Source organism: Pinus tabuliformis, chromosome 6, assembly GCF_031772625.1.
Source record: "Pinus tabuliformis cultivar Carrire ecotype Pingquan chromosome 6, CPIR1, whole genome shotgun sequence".
NCBI lineage: Eukaryota > Viridiplantae > Streptophyta > Pinopsida > Pinales > Pinaceae > Pinus > Pinus tabuliformis.
The window spans coordinates 1,480,411,130-1,480,431,966 of record NC_142292.1 but is presented as its reverse complement, the minus strand read 5'-3'; positions in this window follow the sequence as shown (position 1 = coordinate 1,480,431,966).

Genomic DNA, 20,837 nt, shown 5'->3' with positions numbered 1-20,837 from the left:
ATTAGGTTTTTTCTCATGCTTTCTATGAATGACACGGTTGAATTTCATCCTACACCCACTAGGTTATCGATATGTAATTTCGGTAATTTTGATTTCAAACGATATTTTAAAGAAATGCAATGATTTCATTATTCAATATGTCAGTCTTTCCAGCCTTCCTCCAGTGATAAAATATGCTCTTACAAAGTGGTCTTAGAGTGTCAAGGTCAAATTTTGTCATTTCAGTGAATCTTCAAGCAAAATTTGGTCACTAGGCATTAGGTCTAGGGTTTGCTCTCACTCTTTTCAAAGTTGCCCAAATGTCACTATTCAGCTGATTCTATCATCATTCATAGGGTTTTCATTATCATCTCAGTGTCTAATGAGTCATTGTACACCTTGTTCATGCTTCAGTTGCGCCTAGGCAGGGTCATTTCCCTCTCCTAGGGTTTTGAAAGCTAGTTTCTCTTGAATGATCAAATCATTAGCAAAACTTGTATCTTGATGTTCATACACCTTCCCCTACCCTTAAAATACCTTACCAAATGCTTCCCATCACTGAGATCCCCCAAAATCCTCATTTTTGCACAAACCCTAGTTTCTAGCTACAACCTGGCAATTTTCTAGGTTGGGCCTGTGTTCTTCCCTTTTGGACCCCTTCCCCTCACTCAATCTCTGAGATTCCACTTTCCCCTACTTCCTAACATCCCTCCCTACTCCCCTAAATTTCCTCAAGAATTTAGAAGCCCCCTATCCCCTTCATTTCGCTCCATTTCGACAAAATTCCTTGTTTCACACATCGGGACAAGTCACACTCAAATGATGTTCCAGAGCAATAAAAGATGAATTTTGGAAAATTGAGAGAGGTTTTTGTCCATAACATGCCAAAGAAGAAAAACCTCCTTCACTTTTTTCACAGGTGTCATGGTTTTAGAGAAATGTCAAAATTACAATCGCCGGATCCAAGGAGGTTGGCCAAGGCACTAAAACGACGGAAAAGGCCCGATCCACTCCAAATTTTGGCCAAAGACTCTTTGACTGAGCATGGTACTTTATTGGGGACTCCCAGCACGAATTCCAAGAAATTTTGAGCATTTTGGGTGATTTTTGGTTTTTAAGGCAAAAAACAGGTTTTTCCGCTTGACGGGTCTCACCCCTCGCGCGACCCTTTCACTTGGAAACTCTATTTGCAAAAAACTCAGCATTTCTGGATTTGGCATGAAAAGTTACACATGCTCACCCATTTCCAAGAGATTTTATGAAGTTTTGGGCCTCCAGAAAGTCAAAAAACAAGCAAAAAATTACTTTCTGCCACATTTTTGACACACAGAAAGCAGTCTTGGGAGATTGCAATTTTGGAGGGGAAAATGACATCCAAATTTAGAAATTCCAGTTGGGTTGGAAAGTAGACTCACAGATATTTCCAACAAGCCTACTCTTGCCGCATTTGGACACCTGGAAGTGCCCTCAAAGGCGCACGACCCGTCAGGCAAATTGCTCAGGATTTCAGCCTACAGCTCAGCAAAACGCAGTTTTGACTGTGTTTGACTTTTTGGAGTTGAGTTTTATCCTTCTTGTTGTAAATGATGTAAATTTATGACACTTTTACACTTATGTATCTCTTCTAGAAGATTCATTCATGAGATAGGTGAAAATTTAATGAATGAATTGGTTTCCTAGCTTATAGAGGCAAGTTGTTTTGACTGCCTAGATTTTAGTGCTCAGTTTAGAATTGGTTGAAACAGCTCCTAGAAGGATGAGCTCGACCCCTAGAGACAAGGAAAGGTGTTAGCTTGCCTATATTATGTATTTTCTTAGTCATTTTCAGAGGTTGGAAGGTTGGACTCTTGAGGGAGAAGCTATCATTGTATTATTCACTGTATCTCTGCAATTTTTGGCTAAGGAAGACCAGGGTTTTGCAGTCCTTTTTGGGATTCTTGTGGTTACATGTATTGATGGTGTGTTTCTCTATGTACTTGTAAGTGTGTTATGTGAATCATTTCCTTTCTTTCCTTCTGCACATTAGGCAAATGAAGTGTTAAAGTAGAACTCATGACTGTCATGCTCTGCTTTTAAGTTTGCTTAATTTCAATGTTTTCTACTGTTTAAGGAGAATTCAAAGTTATTGTTTGCTCTCCTTAGCTCCTCACCTGTCTTTCTCATCCATTCACCTCAAACTAAGGCATCAATACTGTCTCCTATCTCGCCCCAAAGAACCCCCTGTAGAAATTGTGTCCAATCCCCGCACCCAAAATTGCCATCTCCTCAATTTGCCACCAAAAACCCTAAAAACCCCAAATCAACCCTTTTGATCAATTTACTAGCCTAAAATCAGTGTTACCCTATTGGTCATCTCACCAATTGAAGATATTTACCGAGATAGACCGGAGAGAGCCCTCTCCTACCCCGTAGGGCTAGCTACGAGGCTAAGTGGTTTGATGTTGCCTTGAGGTTTACCTTTCTCAGCCTGAGGTGAAATTTCAAGCGCTAATATACTGGCGACCATACAGGGGAGGAACAAACTTGTCTGTGGATTGATGTGTTTGTTTCATAAGTCTTAGACGGAGCCTGAAGTTATGCCAGGTAGCCTTCGAAACACTTTTGCTTTGCATTAGCGGAAGTAGATAAACGCTGCTTCAGTCAATCTCCGTGAGCTTGTGAATACAGCACTTCATTTGCATTTTACCCCAGTACATGTATCAAGTTCAGATCTGATTGTTGATGGTGGACAATGATCAGACACTGACAAGGCTGAAATCATTCACCTGGCGACTCTTTTCACTGAAGAATCCAGCAACCTGTGCTTCATGGTGACTTCACTGCAGAGAGATCAGTAGCTTTGAGCTTTTCAAGATGGATCGGATTGCAAGAAGATACGCTCCCCTGAGCCGAGATCACATCCCCGGTTTTCCAAATAAAATTCCGAAGGTAGATTGGTCAAGGAATTTGCCTACATTTAATGATGATGGTAAGAAGGATGCTGCTTTACATCTAGTTAGATTTCATATGCATATTCGCAAGTTGAAGGTGGATTTTCCTGAAGATTGCTTGATGAAGATATTCTTGGCCACTCTGGAAGGTAAAGCCCAATCATGGTATGAAAGTTTGCCACCTGCTTGTATTTACTGTTTAAAGGATTTTCATGCTATGTTCATTGAAAGATATAAGGACTCTTATCCATCATTAAATTTAGTTCATGACTATTGCAAACATGCTTCAACTTTTATTGAAAGCCTTGAGAAATATTATGAAGATGATAATTTTATGGATGTTGAGATCATGGAGGCTCTGCATGAGAATCCATTTCAGCAACATGAAGAGAACCTAGTGGATACCCATCAAGATGATCAGGACATTTTGCAGCAGAATCAAGATCAGCAGGCTGAAGATGGTCATATAGTGGAAGATGATGAAAGAGAAGAGCTTGTTTCAGATCTGCCCACAGAAGAAGATAGCATGCAGGGTAGTCAAGATTCAATTTCAGAATGTGATGCAGTCAAGTCAGCTATTTCAGATCAACGTTTAGATCATGATGACCAAGAATACCTTGTGCTGAATCCTGAAAAGGAGAATTTTGTTGTTGAGATCATAGACAGCGGTATGGATTCAAATGTTCTCAGTCGTGCTGCCAGTCTGTCATTAGAACCGAGTCTTCATGAGGAGGTCATTCATTCAGCTCATGAACAACAAAGTGAGATCTTTGCTCAAGCAAGTGAAAAAGTTTCTTTGAGTGAATTTGTGGCAGATGATGTAAATGATAATATTGTGCTCGATAATATTGAAGAATGTAATAAGGAACTTGATAATTTGGTTGTGATATCATATGAAGATGACCTACCATATTGTCAGTCTACAGAAGATCAAAGCATACAGGATTACCTTTCAGATTCTTCATATGTCTCATGTGTTGAAATGTTTTTACAAGAGGAGATCTGCCCATCCATTTGTTCAGAATTTTTTGAAGCCCATGCACATAATTTTACCGAAGCACATGATGAAGGCAGATCATAATTTGAAGCAAAAGACACCTTGATCTTTCAGCAGGAGGTGGCAGTGGCAAAACTTCATGTTTTTCAAGATCCAATGGCAGCCCTGTTGCAGTCAACAGTGAAGGTGATTATTGCAGTATTCAGTGATGAAGGAGAATATGGTCAACTATGTTTTTGGATGCCCAGTGATAGGTTTGTATTGTTGACCGGAAGATCTAATCAGGAGAATCAATCAAGAAGCCATCTTCTTGATTGGATACATTGGCATTTTGATATAGTTTGATGTATATTGTCTTGTAAGAAACACAGGTGGTTGTCATCATGATTTCACATCTTGATGGACTGCTGCCCTTCCATAAGCTTTGTAAGTTCTTGTTTTTGTTAAGTCAGTCATGAGTCATTTATGAGTAAGTTTTCAGTCATGTTGGTTTCATAATTATGTCGGATTGAGTCAGGTTTCAGTCAATAGATGAGTCAAAGTTTTGTGTCAAAGGTGGAAATAATGACTCCATCGCCCAATGGTTGAAAGCACTGGTCTGCTCTCCCAGAGGTCTGAGGTTCTTGGCACCTCCAAAGAGCTACCATCCCCATTGGAGCCAATGTTAGTGTCAGTCTTTCTAGCCTTCCTCCAGTGATCAAATATGATCTTACAAAGTGGTCTCAGAGTGTCAAGGTCAAATTTTGTCATTTCAGTGAATCTTCAAGCAAAATTTGGTCACTAGGCATTAGGTCTAGGGTTTGCTCTCACTCTTTTCAAAGTTGCCCAAATGTCAATCTATGTCACTATTCAGCTGAGTCTATCATCATTCATAGGGTTTTCATTATCATCTCAGTGTCTAATGAGTCATTGTACACCTTGTTCATGCTTCAGTTGCGCCTAGGCAGGGTCATTTCCCTCTCCTAGGGTTTTGAAAGCTAGTTTCTCTTGAATGGTCAAATCATTAGAAAAACTTGTATCCTGATGTTCATACACCTTCCCCTATCCTTAAAATACCTTACCAAATGCTTCCCATCACTGAGATCCCCCAAAATCCTCATTTTTGCACAAACCCTAGTTTCTAGCTACAACCTAGCAATTTTCTAGGTTGGGCCTATGTTCTTCCCTTTTGGACCCCTTCCCCTCACTCAATCTCTGAGATTCCACTTTCCCCTGCTTCCTAACATCCCTCCCTACTCCCCTAAATTTCCTCAAGAATTTAGAAGCCCCCTATCCCCTTCATTTCACTCCATTTCGACAAAATTCCGTGTTTCACACATCAGGACAAGTCGCACTCAAATGATGTTCCAGAGCAATAAAAGATGAATTTTGGAAAAATGAGAGAGGTTTTTGTCCATAACATGCCAAAGAAGAAAAACCTCCTTCACTTTTTTCACAGGTGTCATGGTTTTAGAGAAATGTCAAAATTACAATCGTCGGATCCAAGGAGGTTGGCCAAGGCACTAAAACGACGGTAAAGGCCCGATCCACTCCAAATTTTCGCCAAAGCCTCTTTTACTGAGCATGGTACTTTATTGGGGACTCCCGGCACAAATTCCAAGAAATTTTGAGCATTTTGGGTGATTTTTGGTTTTTAAGGCAAAAAACAGGTTTTTCTGCTTGACGGGTCTCACCCCCCGCGCGACCCTTTCACTTGGCAACTCTATTTGCAAAAGCCTCAGCATTCCTGGATTTGGCATGAAAATTTACACATGCTCACCCATTTCCAAGAGATTTTATGAAGTTTTGGGCCTCCAGAAAGTCAAAAAACAAGCAAAAAATTACTTTCTGCCACATTTTTGACACACAGAAAGCAGTCTTGGGAGATTGCAATTTTGGAGGGGAAAATGACATCCAAATTTATAAATTCTAGTTGGGTTGGAAATTAGACTCATAGACCTTTCCAACAAGCCTACTCTTGCCTCATTTGGACACCTGGAAGTGCCCTCAAAGGCGCGCGACCCGTCAGGCAAATTGCTCAGGATTTCAGCCTACAGCTCAGCAAAACGCAGTTTTGACTGTGTTTGACTTTTTGGAGTTGATTTTTATCCTTCTTGTTGTAAATGATGTAAATTTATGACACTTTTACACTTATGTATCTCTTCTAGAAAATTCATTCATGAGATAGGTGAAAATTTAATGAATGAATTGGTTTCCTAGCTTATAGAGGCAAGTTGTTTTGACTGCCTAGATTTTAGTGCTCAGTTTAGAATTGGTTGAAACAGTTCCTAGAAGGATGAGCTCGACCCCTAGAGACAAGGAAAGGTGTTAGCTTGCCTATATTATGTATTTTCTTAGTCATTTTTAGAGGTTGGAAGGTTGGACTCTTGAGGGAGAAGCTATCATTGTATTATTCACTGTATCTCTGCAATTTTTGGCTAAGGAAGACCAGGGTTTTGCAGTCCTTTTTGGGATTCTTGTGGTTACATGTATTGATGGTGTGTTTCTCTATGTACTTTTAAGTGTGTTATGTGAATCATTTCCTTTCTTTCCTTCTGCACATTAGGCAAATGAAGTGTTAAAGTAGAACTCATGACTGTCATGCTCTGCTTTTAAGTTTGCTTAATTTCAATGTTTTCTACTGTTTAAGGAGAATTCAAAGTTATTGTTTGCTCTCCTTAGCTCCTCACCTGTCTTTCTCATCCATTCACCTCAAACTAAGGCATCAATACTGTCTCCTATCTCGCCCCAAAGAACCCCCTGCAGCAACTGTGTCCAATCCCCGCACCCAAAATTGCCATCTCCTCAATTTGCCACCAAAAACCCTAAAAACCCCAAATCAACCCTTTTGATCAGTTTACTAGCCTAAAATCAGTGTTACCCTATTGGTCATCTCACCAATTGAAGATCTTTACCGAGATAGACCGGAGAGAGCCCTCTCCTGCCGCGTAGGGCTAGCTACGAGGCTAAGTGGTTTGATGTTGCCTTGAGGTTTACCTTTCTCAGCCTGAGGTGAAATTTCAAGCGCTAACACAATAAACACAAGATTTTTATAATTGAGTAAAATATTCGCCATGCCTGGTGAGAGATTCGCCAAAAAATTATATATACATATCATATTATTGATAAAATCACCTTCCATTTTTCCTATATACCATGGAGATTCGCCCATTTATTATACATGTAAATTTAGGGGGGGTTCTTAAAATTTTCCCTAATTGGAAGGTTAATGTATGAAATGGTCTGCGCAAGGCCTGATATTGCACATGAAGTGGGAGTTGTAAGTAGGTACATGAACAATCCATGGAAAGAACATTGGATGGTGGTGAAGTGGATTCTTAGGTATTTTAGAGGTACCACAAATCAAGCATTATGCTTTGGTGGTTCAAACATTGCTCTATAGGGATATGTTGATGCAGATATGGCGGGTGATAGAGATAACAGGAGGAGCACAACAAGGTATGTGTTTACTATGGGTGGAATAATTGTCAGTTGGGTTTCAAAACTGCAAAGTGTTTTTGCACTCTCAACAACAGAAGAAGAGTATGTTGCTGCTACAGAGGCCAGTAAAGAAATGATTTGGTTACAAAGGTTTCTGGATGAATTGGGTAAGAAGCAGGAGTTGGGCAGGTTATACAGTGACAGCCAGAGCACCATACATCTTGCAAATAACTCTGCATTTCATTCCAAGACTAAACATATATAGTTCAACTACCATTTCATATGGTCAGCATTGGAAGATGGATAGTTGAAGATGGAAAAGATACACACTAGCCAGAATCCTGCAGATATGTTAACAAAAGTTGTAACAAGGGAGAAACTGAGGGTCTGCTCAGTTTCAATTGGTCTTCAAGTATGATGAAGAAAATGAGAAACAGTCAGGTACAAAGTGGACTATCACCTACCCACACAAGGGACTAATGCCCCTTTGACTCTTACTTAGCTTCATGCTCCGCTTCCATATTTCGCAGGGACTTTACATTCTTTCACAAAAACTATTACAAAATTTGACTTTACTGACAAAATTTGATCCTAGGGATCCCAACCCAATAGAGATAGAAGACCCTAGATTTAGTTTCATCCATCCAGGATGTGATTTTAGGAGTTATATAAAGATCACAATGTATGATGGTCATGATCATATAAACAGTCGTCTAGTCATGGGTCCACCAATTTCATTTGTGGATGCGTCTTTTGATCATTATACATGTTATGTTAGCTTATGAGCTGAGTATGGGTATGCCTCCCTCAACAAACAAATATGCCATGTTGTAAATATATTGTAACAGATGAAGCTCACCGATTGTCCTTGATCCCGACTTGTCACAAGCTAAAGCACTTAGTCATCAGTCATCATCTCTGACTTTGCGCTTTTGTGGGCATTCTGTTATAGGTCATTTTTTCACATCCAATCGATGAGCCTCATAATGGGATCAATCAACATCTTATTCCCCCTTGTCACCATCTTGCACAAAGCCTTAAGCATGTTCCCTTCTTCCCCCAAAATTTCAACCCTAAACTGCATCATCTAGGCTAGTTTTGGGGCCAACTCTCCTCGTATGCCCACTGTGGTGCGATCACCTACAGGGTTCTCCACTGTGGCATGCATTGGTCACCAATAGGTTGCTACCCTTTTCACCTGCATTGGTTCTAGAAATTCGGGAGAATGATCACGATTCTGAAAGCTTCCCCTTCTAGGAGTTTCTAAAAGTTGTTTCAACTACTTACCTTGGATAAAACATTCATATCCTATCCTTCCCTACTTTGGAGTTTTCACCACTTATCCTTTGATCTTATCCCTCCATCAAAGGTGGATCTCAAACCCTATATTGGTAATTGGATAAGAAATCTAATATTACCATACTTCTCTATATATTCCCAGCCTTCTATGTGGTTGGGGGTTGGCTTTTGGAGAGCGATTATTCCCTTACGTTGTTGTAGTGAGTGGTCATCATCTCATGCATTTTGGGTGATTGGAGGTGCATATTGTGACAAGGAAAGGACAAGTCAACAACTTGGAGGAGCTCTTCTACAAGATCAATTGCTACTTATGGTTGTAACGTCCTTCCATTTACATTAATGCAAATAATTCAGTGTTTTCCTATATGTGATGTTGTTATTTCCTATATTTCAATACCATGTTGATCTATTGAATGAATTACTTAGATGATACTACATAGATCTCGTAGTTGGTTTGTGTTATCTGACTATGCAGGTTCTAATTTTAGCATTTGAAGCTAGAATTGGAGCTTGCAAGCTAAATAAGGAGCGAAGTGTGGGAAGGATTCCAGGTAGGCCTCACTCCATCATCTATTTACTTTAAGGAAAAGCATTGTGTTCCTTGTCTCTTTGTTTTTCTAAGTTAGCCACCGACTTAAGGGAGATACTTTTGTCCGCAATCGTAAATCCTGTATAACACTCAAGATCTAGTAGAATCGAAGAAGTGTGTAGCCAAGGAAAGGAGAATCATATTAGATGGAGTACGAGACCACATTGTCTCAAATCTCCAAGGGAAAGAGACTTTGTGTGCAATGTGGCAAGCACTGACATATTTGTTACAGAATAGTAGTGACCACAGGAAGTTGGCACTCAAGGATAAGCTTTGAAATATAAATATGCCTAAGAATGAGACTATTCCTCAATACCTGAGCAGGTTCACTCAATGTCGTGATGAACTTGGTCAAGTTGGTGTTACTATTGCAGAAGATGATTTGGTAAGCCTAGCCCTTCTAGGCCTTCCCAAGAGCTTGCACAACTACCAAGATTTGGTGAATGGGAGGGAGAAACTACCAAATTGGGAATGCCTATGGTTCGATTTGGTATAAGAGGAAATAAGGTGGAATACTAGAGATGAGACTTCATCCAGGGGAAAGGGTGAAGAAAAATGTTCCTTGGTTGGAAAGGCAAAGAAGGAAAAAGGGAGGAAATCCCAATCTAAATTAGAATCTAGTCAAGGGGCAAGAAGAAAGACTTGTCTAGAATAGTGTGCTTTCACTATCATGAACTCGGGCACTATGCCACGAATTGTCCACACAAGAAGACAAGAGAGAAGACCTAGGAGGAGAAGCAGGTTACGCCTTGGATTCACAGTTTGAGCTTGAATTTACCCTCATTGCATTCATGTACAACATAATGATGGGGAGTGTGTGGTACTTGGATTCAGGTACCCTGTTCCATATGACGGGGAATAGATAATTATTTAGTGATTTGGAGGAGAAATATATCCAGATGAAAATTGAGATGGGATATGATGGAAGGTATAGCATGACCAGGATTGGTATAGTCACCATTTAGAGGGAGTCAGGTTCCCCTCTCAGACTCAAGGATGTGATTTTTGTTCCGATTCTAAAGAAAAATATCGTCTTTGTTGTAGTTTTGGAAGATTGTAGTTATGATCTGATCTTTAACAAAGGAAATGAATTCCTGAGACACATAGCCATGGGACAAGTGAAGCAGATTGGGGTTCATGTGAAGAACCAATACAAGCTAGATGTGGAATAATGTGTTGCACTGATCACAAAGGTAGAGAAGGTGCAGATTCATGATGTTGGTGAAATTTTGCATAGAATACTTGGCCATTTTCATCATGGCGCTTGAAGACTATGCAACAGATAACCATTGGCCTCCCCAAAGGAGCATTATAGAAGCAGTATACATGAAAAGAGTGTACCTTGGGGAAGTACACATAAGCCACTTTCCATGATCGGGACAACAAAGCACATGCAGTCTTGAAAGGATCCACTCTGTGTAACGAACAAGGATCATATACTCAGAGGATTGTTGTGATACCAATGTAACAACCAAAATTCGTATATGTAGTGGAAATCTTTAAAATACTTCAAAGACATAAATGTCCATTATAATACATGTAAATGTATATTGGATTGATGTAAGATATGAGATGATTACAAATGCGAATGAGGGCCTGCGTATATACCCTAGGCAAGTGCGCTTTCATGAATGGTCATGTCTCTAAGATATGCATCTTCATTACTAACTAACTAACCATTATTTAATTAATTATTAATTATTACTCTAATTTTTATATTATATTTATATTTATTATTTTTATAAATCATATTCATAACAATCTGATGAATGTGGACCTTTCTTGACAACCCCCATTGCCAAGCACAAATATTTTGTCATTTTTATTAATGACTTCTCACGGAAGTGCTGGATCTTCTTCATGCAGAAGAAGGATGAGACATTCTCCAAGTTTGCAGAGTTCAAGACACTGGTTGAGAAAGAAATGGGCAAGAAGGTGAAGGATATTAGGAGCAATAATGGAGGTGAGTATGTGTCAAATGAATTTAAAGATTTATGTGCAAAATAAGGCATTCAAAGAGAGTTGACATCACCCCACAATCCACAACAAGATGGGGTGGTTGAGAGGAAGAACCACAACATTATGGGAGCAACGAGGTCGATGTTGCATGATCAGGGCTTACCTCTGCATTTGTGGGCTAAGGCATGCAACACAACAGTATATTTGTAGAAAAGGAGTCCTCATTAGATTCTTGGCATGATTACACTGGAGTAGGCTTTCTCGGGGGGAAACCGGATGTGTCACACTTTAAGATTTTTGGAGCCTTTGTTTAATGCCATGTATCTAAAGAATCAACGAAGAAGCTAGAGTTGATAACAAAATTAGGGGTATTTGTTGGTTACTCAGAAACTCCCCACAACTATCGTGTGTACTTTCCATCCCTTAGAATGATAGTTGTTTGAAGGGATGCGAAATTTGATGAAGAAAAAGCCATGTAGTGCTCTCTTGAGAGGGAACTTCAAATCCCACAAGAAGAGGAGATTTGATCTCCAAAGGAGGAACCTCAGGAAGTTTTGGAGCAACCAAAAATTGAGGAGCAGAGAGTGGAGATATCCACTAAAGCAGAACCATCCAAAGAAGGTAGGAAAAGGACCAGGGAAGTTGATAGACTTGTGCAAGATGCGAGGGATAATGTGGGTGCTCCTTCAAATTAGTGCAAGCAAAGAAGGTCACTAGATTAGTACACTAGCTACATGGCTCTAATGACTGAGCATATAGAGACTGAGCCATCCTCTTTCAAGGAATCAGTAGAGAAACCTGTATGGGTTGATGCAATGGTGGAGGAGTACAAATCCATTGTAAACAACAGTGTTTGGGAAGTGGTCCCAAGACCAATACAAAAATTAATTGTGGGTTCAAGATGGATCTTCAAAGTAAATCATGCAACAAATGGAAGTAGAGAAAAGTACAAGGCTATATTTGTGGCCAAGAGGTAATCTCAGGTTGAAGGGATTGACTATGAGGAAAAATTTTCTCCTATAGTAAGGTACTCATCCATGAGATCAATCCTTTCTCTAGATGCACAGATCGGGTGGAAGATCCACCAGATGGATTTAAAAACAACATTCCTCGATGGATTTATTGAGGAGGAGGTGTATATCAGGAAACCAAAAGGCTTTGAGACTTTTGATCGAGAGTCTCATGTGTATAGACTCAAGCGAGCATTGTACAGTCTCAAGCAAGCACCCTGTGCTTGGTACACCAGGATCGATATCTATCTCACTGGTTTGGGCTTCACCAAAATTGAAGCAGATTCAAACCTCTATCATATTTTGGTAGAAGTTAAATTGTGTATTATTGTATATATTTTTATGACTTTATTTTGACTGGTAATGAGCAACTGATCAAATCTTGCAAGGAGGACCTTGCAAGGGAGTTTGAAATGAAGGACATGAGTCTCACACACTACTTCCTCGGATTGGAAGTATGGCAAGGTGATGGCGAACTGTTTGTCTCTTAGGGTAAGTATTCCAACAAGATACTTCAGAGGTGTTGGGTGTGGAGCCTGATTATCTTCTGTATTCAAAGGTTTCAGCCGGATGCATACCCTAGGAAAACTGTACACCCCTCCACGCGAGGGGGTGCGGGGACGACTTGTCCCCCCTGCAGGGGTCCGGGGGGGTAAATCCCCCCTAGCTGGGGGGTCCAGGGGCCAGCGATCCCCCGACGAGGGTTCGGGGACAACGCCCCCAAAGATAAAAATAGATGTAAAATTACCTTGTAAAATTCTAGTAATTTCTAGTCAATCTGGGCCGTTCATTAGGCGGATGATCTGACGGTAGAAGTTATGTTTAATTTAGGGTTTTTAAGCCCCAGAAGGAAACCCCTCACTATATATGAGGGAATTGTATTGCATCTATGTATATATGTATTCTGAGTGAGGAAGAGAGAGGAGATTAAGAGCGAAGAGGGTGTTACAACGGATCTGCTGTAGGTTGTATCTCTTCAGTTTGTTGGATAATATAATAAAAGAAGGACTGGCTATTTCTCTGTGGATGTAGCCCAAACTATGTGAACCACATATATCTGTGTCTCTCTTGTTTTATGCATTTTTTGTGTTTATATTTCTACAATATTTTATGTGTTCCATTGCTCCGTAATATATAATTTTCTAACAACTGGTATTGGAGCCGAAGGTCTATTTGGCTGATAAACTCACAGGATAGAAGTGTTCCTGGTTCGAGTGGGAGAAATGGCAGAAGATGGTAGGTTTAGGGTCGAAAAATTCAACGGAAAAAACTAGCAGCTGTGGAAGATGCAGATGGAAGCTTATCTGTATTAGAGAGATCTGTACCTACCATTGAGTGGAAAGACAAAGAAGCCGACGAGTATGACAGACACAGATTGGGATATTCTCAACAGAAAGGCACTTGGAATAATACTGCCATGCCTAGCGGCATCAGTAGCATTTGATATTTCAAAGGAAACGACAACACAGGGTTTAATGTCGGCATTGGCCAAACTATATGAAAAACCCTCGGCCTCAAATAAGGTATTTCTTATGAAGCGTTTATTTAATATGAAGATGTCAGAAGGTGGATCTGTTGCAGACCATTTAAATGATTTTAATATAGTTACAAGTCAGTTAATTTCTATAGGGGTAAATTTTGATGATGAAGTTAGGGCTCTATTGTTTTTTTTCTCATTGCCAGAAAGTTGGAATGGTTTAGTTATGGCCATTAGTAACTCTGTCTCTGGATCTAGTACTTTAAAGTTTGATGATGTTGTCGGTGCAATCCTTAGCGAGGAAATGCGACGAAAAAGCTCCAGTGAGACATCAGGTAATGCTTTGAGTGCAGAGTCTAGGGGAAGAAAAATGGAAAGAGGAAAGAGCTCAGGATATCGCAGTAAATCAAGGAAAGGCAGATCCAAGTCCAGAGCGGGGATAGTGTCCTAGAAATGCGGAAAGAAAGGACACCTAAAGAAAGACTGTAGATCTCGGAAGGGAAAAGAAGGAGATGCACAGCAAGAAAACAATCATGAAGAAAATGTGACAGGTGAGGTGTTACAAGATGCTTTGATTCTTTCTTTCAAAAATATTACTGATTCCTGGGTGGTAGATTCAGGGGCCTCATTCCATGCCACACCTGATAAGAAATATTTTCATGACTATGTTCAAGGATATTTTGGACAAGTCCGTTTGGGTGATGATAAACCCTGTAAAATTGTTGGAATGGGTAAGGTTCTTGTAAAACAACAAAATGGAAACCAATGGCTACTAAAGGAGGTAAGGCATGTTCCAGATCTAAAGAAAAATCTGATTTCAACAGGACAGTTAGGCTGTGAAGGTTGTGTGACAACTTTCACAAATAAAGCTTGGAAGGTCACCAAAGGAGCCCTGGTAATAGCAAAAGGCAAAAAGGTTGGTACATTGTATTTATGCAATGGTATATCTAACTCTATTAATGCTTTAACTTCCAAAGGAGCAGATGCAGCATTATGGCATCATAGGCTCAGAAACATGAGTGAGAAGGGGATGAAGATTCTTCACTCAAGGAATTTGTTGTTGGGTTTGAAGAATGTTGATTTGGACTTCTGTGAGAATTGTGTTTATGGAAAACAAAATAGAGTCAGATTCCTTAGAGTTGGGAAAGAAAAGAAGAGCGAAAAATTAGAGCTTGTACATACAGATGTATGGGGACCTGCTCAGGTATCATCTCTTGGTGGCTCTCGTTATTATGTTACTTTTATTGATGATGCAACTAAAAAAAACCTGGATTTATTGTATTCGAAATAAATCTAATGTATTTGATACTTTCAAGAAATGGAAACCTTTGGTTGAAAATGAGACAGGAAAAAGGTTGAAGTGTCTCAGATCAGATAATGGAGATGAATATTGCAGCAAAGAGTTTGATAGGTGCTGTTCAAAGAATGGAATTCGCAAAGAGAAGATAGTTCCAAGAACACCACAAGAAAATGGTGTGTCAGAAAGGATGAACAAGGCAATCATGTAACGTGCAAGGTGCATGAGATTGCATGCAGAATTTCCTTTACAATTTTTGGTAGATGCTGTAGATACTGTTGTTTATCTAATAAACAGAGGGCCTTCAAGTTCCTTGGATGATGGTATTCCAGAGGAGGCATGGACAGGTAAAAAGTTAAACTACTCATTTTTAAAGACTTTTGGTTGTGAAGCCTTTGTCCACATTAATAAAGAAAATAGAACAAAGCTTGAGGCAAAATCAAAGAAATGTACCTTTATTGGATATGGTGTTAATGATTTTGGTTATCGCTTATATGATTATGAAAATGAAAAAATCATTAGGAGAAGAGATGTAATATTCAATGAAAAGGTCTTGTATAAGAATCAGTTGTAGGAAAAGAAACAAGAAAAAGAAAATAGAGAATACACAGTGCTTGACGATATCACAGGAAAAGTGATGGTGCCTGAAAATCATAATGATCAACAGCCAGAATAACAACCACAATAGCAACAATCACTTCAAACACCTGAAAGTGGTGTTAGAAGATCTACTAGGATAAGTAGACCCCATGAACGATACTCTCCTTCATTATATTATGTATTGTTGACTGATTCTGGTGAACCATAATGTTATGAAGAAGCAGTGCAGGTAGAAACTAGGAAGAAGTGGGACCAAGCCATGAAAGAAGAGATGGACTCCTTAGCACATAACCAGACTTGGGACTTAGTCAGGTTGCCTACAGGTAAAACAACATTGCAGAATAAATGGGTTTACAGGCTGAAGGAAGAAGATGGAGGAAAACAGAGGTACAAAGCTAGACTTGTGGTGAAGGGGTTTGCACAGAAGAAAGGTATTGATTATGATGAAATATTTTCTCCTGTTGTTAAAATGACTTCAATTGGAACTATTTTAAGTCTAGTAGCAGCTGAAGATTTGCATCTTGAGCAGTTAGATGTAAAGACAACCTTTCTCCATGGGGATTTGGAGGAAGAGATTACATGCAGCAGGCACATGGATATGAGGTAAAAGGGAAGGAGAAACTAGTGTCCAGGTTGAAGAAGAGCTTGTATGGCTTAAAACAGGCTCCAAGGCAGTGGTATCTAAAATTTGACAGGTTTATGTCTGAACAAGGTTATACTAGATGTCACTCTGATCTTTGTATTTATCTCAAAAGACAAAAATGATGGCAACTATATTATATTGTTATTGTATGTAGATGACATGCTTGTTGTAGGTTCTAACATGCAGGAAATAAATGTGCTCAAAAGAAAATTGGAAAACTCATTTGCAATGAAGGATTTGGGTGCTGCAAAACAAATCCTTGGTACGAGAATAACTAGAGATAGGAAGAATCGAAAATTAACATTGTCTCAAAGTGAGTACATAGAAATGGTGTTGAAAAGGTTTAATATGCAGAATGCAAAACTAGTTAGTATACCTTTGGCTAGCCATTTCAAATTAAGTAAGGAGGCGTGTCCCAAAACTCAGGAAGAAATGGCTCATATGTCTAAAGTTCCATAAGCATCAGCAGTTGGAAGCTTAATGTATGCAATGGTCTGCACAAGGCCTGATATTGCACATGCAGTGGGAGTTGTAAGCAGGTACATGAAGAATCCAAGAAAAGAACATTAGATGGCAGTGAAGTGGATCCTCAGGTATTTGAGAGGTACCACAAATCAAGCATTATGCTTTGGTGGTTCAAACATTGCTCTACAGGGATATGTTGATGCAGATATGGCAGGTGACAGAGATAACAGGAGGAGCACTACAGGATATGTATTTACTAGCCAGAATCCTGCAGATATGCTAACAAAAGTTGCAACCAGGGAGAAACTGAGAATCTGCTTAGTTTCGATTAGTCTTCTAGTATGATGAAGAAGATGAGAAACAGCCAGGTCCAAAGTGGAGTCATTGTCAGAAGATGAGAAACAGCCAGGTCCAAAGTGGAGTCATTGTCTAGCAAATGAAGCAGCAATGGAGTTGCTAGAATCAGTCTCCAAGTGGGAGATTGTTGGGTGTGGAGCCCGATTATCTTTTGTATTCAAAGGTTTCAGCTAGATGTCGACCCCAGGAAGACTGTACACCCCTCCACACAGGGGGGTGCGGGGGGGACTTGTCCCCCTTGCAGGGGTCCGGGGGGGAAAATCCCCCTCGGCTGGGGGGTCCAGGGGCTAGCGATCCCTCGGCAAGGGTTCGGGGGCAGCACCCCCGAAGCTAAAAATAGATGTAAAATTACCTTGTAAAATTATAGTAATTTCTAGTCAATCTGGGCCGTTCATTAGGCGAATGATCTGACGGTAGAAGTTATGTTTAATTTAGGGTTTTTTGCCCTAGAAGGCAACCCCTCACTATATGTGAGGGAATTGTATTGCATCTATGTATATCTATATTTTGAGTGAGGAAGAGAGAGGAGATTGAGAGCGAAGAGGGTGTTATAGCAAATCTGCTGTAGGTTGTATCTTTTCAGTTTGCTGGATAATATAATAAAAGAAGGATTGGCTGTTTCTCCATGGATGTAGCCAAAACTGGGTGGACCACATAAATCTGTGTCTCTCTTGTTTTATGCATTTTTTGTGCTTATATTTTTGCAATATTTTATGTGTTCCATTGCTCTGTAATATATAATTTTCTAACAAGAGGTTCCACATAGATAGATGAGAACCCATGGAAACACCTCTAGCGGCCAACTAGTGGAAAGATGATGCCACTTCATGTGAGGAAGTGGATGCTACTTTTTACTAGTAGTTGGTGGGGTCAATAATGTATCTTGTGAATACACAACTAGATATGTGCCATGTAATCAACTAACTAAGCCAATCTATGGTTAGGCCAACCAAACTATGTTGGAGGGAATCTAAGCATGTTTTATGGTACCTTAGAGGCACTACCTAGTTTAGACTTTGGTACAGATGGACAGAGGGAGTGAAGCTGTATGGCTTCACAAATGCATATTGGGTAGGGAGTCCATCAGATTGGAAGCGTACATCAGGTGGAATTTTTAGTGTTGGGTCTGCAGTGGTTTCTTGGTACAACAGGAAGAAAAGATATGTGGCACTCATCTCGGTAGAAGTGGAATACATGGTTGCAAGTCAAGCAGCATGTGAGGCAATCTGGATGAGAAAGATACTTGTTGTATTATTTGTTCAGATGATGGATCCAAGTGTGATCTATTATGATAATCAAAGTTGCATCAAGCTCTCTGAAAATCTTGTTTTTCACGATCGATCCAAGCATATAGAATCTAGATATCTGGAATCACCATTTACAGGATTGTGTACAGAGGCAGATAATGTTGTTGCAGTACATTCCAACAGAGGAACAAGTTGTTGATATTTGGAAAAAGGCCTTATCAAGAGGGAATTTTGAGTTCCATAGGTGCAGGAGAGGGGTGTTTGATAATACCTTTCTTGTTGAGAGGGAGTATTAAAAATGCAACAAGAAAATCTCAGTTTGACTTTGCCTTGGTAAAACTAGAGAAAATTTGAAGTCATTTTAACAACAGGAGAAAATATTTCATCATAATCAATACCTTTCTTTTGTGCAAACCCCTTCACCACAAGTCTAGCTTTGTACCTCTATTTTCCTCCATCTTCTTCCTTCAGCCTGTAAACCCATTTATTCTGCAATGTTGTTTTACCTATAGGCAACCTGACTAAGTCCCAAGTCTGGTTATGTGCTAAGGAGTCCATCTCTTCTTTCATGGCTTGCTCCCACTTCTTCCTAGTTTCTACATGCACTACTTCTTCATAGCATTATGGTTCACCAGAATCATTCAACAATACATAATATAATGAAGGAGAGTATCGTTCATGGGGTCTACTTATCCTAGTAGATCTTCTAACACCACTTTCAGGTGTTTGAAGTGATTGTTGCTATTGTGGTTGTTATTCTGGCTGTTGATCATTATGATTTTCAGGCACCATCACTTTTGTTGTGATATCGTCAAGCACTGTGTATTCTCTATTTTCTTTTTCTTGTTTCTTTTCCTACAACTGATTCTTATACAAGACCTTTTCATTGAATATTACATCTCTTCTCCTAATGAATTTTTCATTTTCATAATCATATAAGCGATAACCAAAATCATTAACACCATATCCAATAAAGGTACATTTCTTTGATTTTGCCTCAAGCTTTGTTCTATTTTCTTTATTAATGTGGACAAAGGCTTCACAACCAAAAGTCTTTAAAAATGAGTAGTTTAACTTTTTACCTGTCCATGCCTCCTCTGGAATACCACCATCCAAGGAACTTGAAGGCCCTCTGTTTATTAGATAAACAACAGTATCTACAGCATCTACCAAAAATTGTAAAGGAAATTCTGCATGCAATCTCATGCACCTTGCACGTTACATGATTGTCTTGTTCATCCTTTCTGACACACCATTTTCTTGTGGTGTTCTTGGAACTATCTTCTCTTTGTGAATTCCATTCTTTGAACAGTACCTATCAAACTCTTTGCTGCAATATTCATCTCCATTATCTGATCTGAGACACTTCAACCTTTTTCCTGTCTCATTTTCAACCAAAGCTTTCCATTTCTTGAAAGTATCAAATACATTAGATTTATTACGAATACAATAAATCCAGGTTTTTTTTGGTTGCATCATCAATAAAAGTAACATAATAACGAGAGCCACCAAGAGATGATACCTGAGCAGGTCCCCATACATCTGTATGTACAAGCTCTAATTTTTCGCTCTTATTTTCTTTCCCAACTCTAAGGAATCTGACTCTATTTTGTTTTCCATAAACACAATTCTCACAGAAGTCCAAATCAACATTCTTCAAACCCAACAAAAAATTCCTTGAGTGAAGAATCTTCATCCCCTTCTCACTCATGTTTCCGAGCCTATGATGCCATAATGCTGCATCTGCTCCTTTGGAAGTTAAAGCATTAATAGAGTTAGATATACCATTGCATAAATACAATGTACCAACCTTTTTGCCTTTTGCTATTACCAGGGCTCCTTTGGTGACCTTCCAAGCTTTATTTGTGAAAGTTGTCACGCAACCTTCACAACCTAACTGCCCTGTTGAAATCAGATTTTTCTTTAGATCTAGAACATGCCTTACCTCCTTTAGTAGCCATTGGTTTCCATTTTGTTGTTTTACAAGAACCTTACCCATTCCAACAATTTTACAGGGTTTATCATCACCCAAACGGACTTGTCCAAAATATCCTTGAACATAGTCATGAAAATATTTCTTATCAGGTGTGGCATGGAATGAGGCCCCTGAATCTACCACCCAGGAATCAGTAATATTTTTGAAAGAAAGAATCAAAGCATCTTGTAACACCTCACCTGTCACATTTGCTTCATGATTGTTTTCTTGCTGTGCATCTCCTTCTTTTCCCTTCCGAGATCTACAGTCTTTCTTTAGGTGTCCTTTCTTTCCGCATTTCCAGCACACTATCCTCATTCTGGACTTGGATCTGCATTTCCTTGATTTACTGCGATATCCTGAGCTCTTTCCTCTTTCCATTTTTCTTCCCCTAGACTCTGCACTCAAAGCATTACCTGATGTCTCACTGGAGCTTTTCCATCGCATTTCCTCGCTAAGGATTGCACCGACAACATCATCAAACTTTAAAGTACTAGATCCAGAGACAGAGTTACTAATGGCCATAACTAAACCATTCCAACTTTCTGGCAATGAGAAAAAAAAAAATAGAGCCCTAACTTCATCATCAAAAT